This window comes from Balaenoptera acutorostrata, chromosome 7 (genome assembly GCF_949987535.1).
Source record: "Balaenoptera acutorostrata chromosome 7, mBalAcu1.1, whole genome shotgun sequence".
Lineage (NCBI taxonomy): Eukaryota > Metazoa > Chordata > Mammalia > Artiodactyla > Balaenopteridae > Balaenoptera > Balaenoptera acutorostrata.
Genome location: NC_080070.1, coordinates 43778727 through 43784726, shown reverse-complemented (window position 1 = coordinate 43784726; position 6000 = coordinate 43778727).

The window sequence follows — 6000 nt, the reverse complement described above, 5'->3', positions numbered from 1 at the left end:
TGGGGATTTCAAGCAGTTCATTGTTGCTGAAGTGAAAGTGCCGTGTTGGGAGTATCAATGGTCCTGAACAGGGACGCAGGGACAAAATTGGACAGAACCTTCTAAGGCGTCGGAGGTGGGAGTTGGGTGGAAGAAATAGTAGAGATGTGGTGGCTAAGGGAGAGAAGCCAGGAATTATTCTTCTATCACTATCTGCGAGATAATCACAACTAAAAAAGTATAGTTCGTGTCCTTGAGTTCTGTTCATTTCTCCCTGGATTTCTCCCATTTTCTATTAAAACACATGCAGACTAGCTCCTTAACACTTTTTGTACCTGTTTCATGACAAATGTTATAATATTTCATAGCCAGCAGATGGCACTAGGCATATATAAACATTTTGTGCACAGTAATCTTTTAGTGGACATTCCCTCCTACTTATTCCAAAAGAAAATTTTTTTATAGTGCAGCAAATCATTTTGTTAAATATGGGGAATAAACATGAACTATATTTCAGCTTAAGGTAACTTTGCTTTTCATAATATTGTAGAGAGTGTCTAATAAAGCCCAACTGTTCATTTAAGATAACTGGACTTAGCTAGAGTAATTTTGTGACCAAATTTTGGTGTACTGAGCTTCGATGGTTTGAATGCCTGGCTGCTATGGTTCACAAAGGACTTTTCTCCATTCTGGGAACTCTGAGGTTTGACTAGGGTCCAGGGTGTGAGAAAGACTGGGCATCTGATAAGACATGCAGTCCCCTCTCCTGCCAACAGCTACCGTGATACAGCCCCAAAGGGATCACACTCAGGGCCTCAGTGAGCTTCTAAAAAGAAATCTCCTTGGTGGCACCATCTCTGAGTGGTCAGGAAAATTCATGGAAAACTAGCATGGGTGAAGGAGCGAAACTAGGTTTTCCTATGGTCAGTCAGGTTTTTGTTTGGTTTGGTTTTGGTTTTTTGTTTTTTTGTATTTATAAGCCCTGCACACACAGAGAATAGCAGCATCTCTCCAGAATCGCCGACAGACTGAGACAAAGGCCTGCACTTGCTCTGCTTGTGATCTGGGCTGGCAATCCGCCTAGGTTAGTTCAGGTTCTCCAGGAAACACGCTGAGATGGAGTAGGGAGGGCAAGAGGCTTATTGGAAGGGGGATCAGCTGTTAGAGGAAGAGGGAGCTGGACTGGGTGGGGAAGATTTTAGGAGTGAGGCAGATCTGATACCTGTGACAGGAGGGGCAAGCAAGGAGAGCCTGGGGATCTGACCAGGTCTTGGCTTACTCAGTGAGGAGCTCCAAAGTCCAGCACTGGGCAGAGACGGCCAGGCCCTGGTACCCTGCTATGCCCAGTCACTGGCTGGGGACTGCCCAGAAGAGTGTGACCTTGGCTTGGACGCTAGTGGCAGATGCAGAAGGGGCTGCGGTTGGAGGCTGTCAGTAAACTGTACTCCGGGAGCTGGACAGTTAGTTTTTTCCCAGAAGAAGATCCGAGGGCTGGTGCACCTTTGTGGCGCCACGCTAGCCTAGTTGCAACAATCACTATTCATGTTAAGATCCCCTTTGTATTCCTTAGGTCTTTCTAGGATGAAGCTGTGTCAACAGGCTACTTCTTTTCCAGTAGTTGAGGTGCTATTTCTGTACAGATGTTAACTCCTAGATGCTTGGGTCATGACTCGACCCAGAATATTCCATGAAGGGGCCTTCAGCTTCATTTGAAGAATTCTCAATATCCATATATGAATTATACATAGCTCTTTTATGGAATTTTAAAAATAAAAGACCACTGTCTACAAGTGTTCAAAAGTTACAAATGAATTTTAATCTCAGGCAAGCATGATAAGGAAGTAAGTATCTGCAAAGGCTCCTCTAACATAAGGCAAAGTCAAATATAAGTGATTTTGTTATTTGCTCTTTTGGATTAATAATTCTTAGATCTTCCTTGTTAAGATCCATGTCAAAGTTGACTCAATGTCTGGATCGCATGTGTGGTGCTTTATAATGCACTTCCACGTGGAACATCTTGTTTGATGCCCACAATTCAAGGTATTCAAGGTGAGGAAGGTATTATAACCAATTTACAGATGAAGAAACAGAGCCTAAGAGTTAACAGAATGGAGAGTAAGGCATGTACGACTTTCCACTCCAGAGGCCTAGCTTCCCTTGAGACCCTGCTACTTGCAGGATCTGCTCCTCTCTCTTCAACTTATGGTAAATACCTCGACACCCATGTGCTCTCACTGAACCAAAATGCAGTTCCTGGATTGAGCCACCTCCCTCAATGGTCCTGTGCTGTTGCACATGCTGCCACCTCTGCCTGGAAAGGCCTCCCCGACCCTGGCCCCCTTTACTTGGTTACTTCCTACTTTCCCTTTAAGATCAGATCAAGCAGCACCTCTGCTAGGAAATCTTACATGAAAGGAACCAGTCTTTCCTTCTGTTGTACCCCAGCACTGATCACAGGGTGGTCATCACCTGCTATCTGAACAGACTCTTGTACCTTGTATCTATACAGCTGGCAAACAATGTATTTTGAAAAGATCAAACAAAGGACTCTTAAGAACTGCATGGCATACAAAGAGTATCACATAGCAAATATTAATACCTGGTTAGATCTCATTTCAAAGAAAAGCAATGTATCCTATTGAATATTACTGAAACTCATGCTAGAAATTTTGCTTTTGAAAAAAAATCCTCTATGCTCTGTGTATTCATTCTTCCCTCCTCCCTAACCCCTGGCAACCACTGACTTTTTAATTATCTCCAAAATTTTGCCTTTTCCAGAATGTCATATATCAATAGTTGGACTTACCCAGTATATAGCCTTTTCAGATTGGCTTCTTTCACTTAATAATATGCATTTAAGGTTCCTCCATGTCTTTTCATAATAATCGATAGCTCAGTTATTTTCGGTGCTGAATAATATTCCATTTCTGGATGTACCAAAGTTTATCCATTTATGTGCTGAAGGGCATCTTGGTTGCTTCCATGTTCTGGCAATTATTAATAAAGCTACTATAAACATCCATGTGCAGGTGTTTTGTGGACATATGTTTTAAACTCCTCTAGGTAAATACTACAGAGTGCAATTTCTGTATAATATGGTAAGAGTATGCTTACCAAACTCTCTTCTAAAGTGGCTGTACCATTTGGCATTCCTCCTGGTAATGAATAAGAGTTTCTGTTGCTCCATATTCTTGTCAGCATTTGGTGTTGTTAGTGTTCAGGATTTTGGCCATTCTAACCTCTGTAATTTTTCATATTACTATTACTAAGCCCAGAGAATTAAACAGCTTTCAGGAATATATATAAACCAATTTCCACATGAAAGCTGATTCCCAAAACATAGCCAGAACAAGCAGAGACCCAAGAAATTGTAAGTTATTAAGATAAGCTTAGTTATTTTCTGTATGCGTGAACTATTTTCAAGGATTTAGCAATATTTGGTAGAATAGTACATCTACTTAAAGCACTAAAGAAGAGACCAAAGTGAAATGAGTTCTGAAACCAAGGATATAAGTTTGCAAATCTTCTGAATGATGAGGGCTTTGGGTACTAGAAGGTGTACAAATTGCTTGAAGGCATGTTAATTCAATGTTTCCCCCAAACACTATCAAACAAATAAAATACATTAACACAATTTCTTTCACCACCAACCACAAAATGTAGGCAAACTTTGTTGATACTATACCTGCCAGGGAAGGAAACCGTGAGAACTGGAAAAAAAAGATTAGTGCTTTCTATGAAAGGGATGTGTTCACAGGGCTTGCTTTTTTGTTGCTGCTGTTGGGGGTACTTAAAGGAAGCACCACATGTACACACACCCACGTGTCCTACATTCTTTTCAAATCCCTATTTTACACTCTAATGCTCTGTGTAATAAAAGCTTCCTCCATGTGGTAAAATGCTTTTTAAGTATTAATAAGTGAATTTTAGATCTTGACAGCCTGGTTTCCCTCCCTCACCTCTAAACTGTTCATGTTTTTATCTCCATTCTTGTTTAATTACTTGTCTATTTTCTCTATATTGCTTTGGCTTTTTATTATGCGTAAACTTATGTTTTACATAAAAAATTACTGATTCTCCACTACCAACATCACAAACCTCATCCTGGGTAAGCAGTTTCAGACTCTCTGCAGACAGCTCAAATAAGTTTTGTGAATAAATTTCAAAATGATGCCAAGAATAGAGATTGTGAAACTTGTAGATTCATATAGTTTATAGGAAATTATATTCAGTCATTTGACTTGATATTTTAGGGTCATATTCAAAGAATAGAATAAACACTCATAAATACTACAAGGTATAAATGGTATACTCATACTTCAGCAAGTAAAAAAAATGATATTGACATCAACGTACCAAGAATTCAATATTAACAGTAACTTTGTGAGGAAGGTATTAGCATTCCCATTTTCTAATGGAAAGGACTTAGCAACAGACAGTAAATTGGGAACCTCAGTTTATATATTCAAGGATTGGGTGACAATCAACTAACATATGATTACTTAGCAGTGATATGCTCTAATGTCTTATTATAAAGAAGCAAGAGTTATAAATTTTAGTTTTTTGAATTAATAACAGTAAAAGTAATGATTAAGGCTTTTCATATACCAACTTTTTAGAAGATACCATAATGTAATTTTAAAGAAGCTATACCACTCTTGAAAGACCATGTATTTTCTTCTCATTACTATCCTGAATTTTCCAACTTTCCCTTAATGAATATGAACTATTTTTATAGAAAAAAATTTTAAATAAGAAAAAATAAAAAATAATAACTGCTTTCTATCCAGTTTGTGCTGTTCAATAAAGGCACTGTCATATCATCTGCCACTTGAAGAAACTAAGTAACACATTGCACAATGGAAGATCATCTACAATTAGAGAATTTGTTTGACTAGCAGGACCCCAGTCTGATGATGCTTGTTGAAGCACCCTAGAGCTACTGAAAGAGAATCGTGGTTTAAGAACCGCTGATGATCAAAGCCCTACTTTGAAGGGTATAAAATATATCACATTATAAAGTATATGTACATCTTAATTACAAAATGAAAACTTACGTACTTAACACCCAGTTAAGAACTGGAACAGGAGCATTAAAGCACCCAGGGCTCCTCCTGGATTGCATTCTCTCTTAGAAGTGATTGCCAGCCTAACTCTTGTATGAATTATGCCTATGCTTTTATTGTTTTGCTACACATATATCTCCTAGTATTATTGTTTTGTTTGCTTTTAGGCTATATACAAATACCATATATATTTACACATACATACACACACCACCTTTGATAACTTAGTTTTTTATTCTTAACCTTATATTTGAGATTCATTCCTATTGATGCGTGAACAGATCATTTTCATTCCTGTACAATATTCCATTGTATGGAATTACTTTGTTTTAATTCATTCTATTCGTGGTCCTTTAGGTTGTTTTCAGCTCCCTCCACCAGGTACAAATAATGCTTCCATGAACATTCTTGTATTCGTTTTCCCTGGCATACTTGCACAGGCATTTCTTTAGGGGAAGTTATTGGTTGCAGGGTCTATATACTTTAAAATGTATTAGGTAATAAATTATTTTCCAAGATGGCTGTATCAATATATACTCCTACTACAGTTTAGTGACAGTTCTTGTTGCCCCTTGTTCTCACGAATTCTTATTATTACCAGACTTGTACATTTTGTCATGTGGTATTAATTTGCATTTCCCTATTTTCTTCTAAAAGTTTTAAAGTTCTACCTTTTTCATTTAAGTCCTTGACCCATCTTAATTTGACTTTTGTGCCTGAAGTTATATTCCTACCCATTCTTTTCAGATTTTCCTTTTATGTATCATGGTTAACAGGAATTTTCAAATAGAGATTTTTCTCTTTTCCCTTATCTGTAACCCCACTCCTTTTGAGGAGACTCAACAGATTTACCAAAGAATATAAACAGAGCTCCAGAGAACATACTTTCTAATAAGAATACAGTGAGTTTTTACTGGACAATAATGGAAGGTATAAAGCTTTACTAGTTCACATG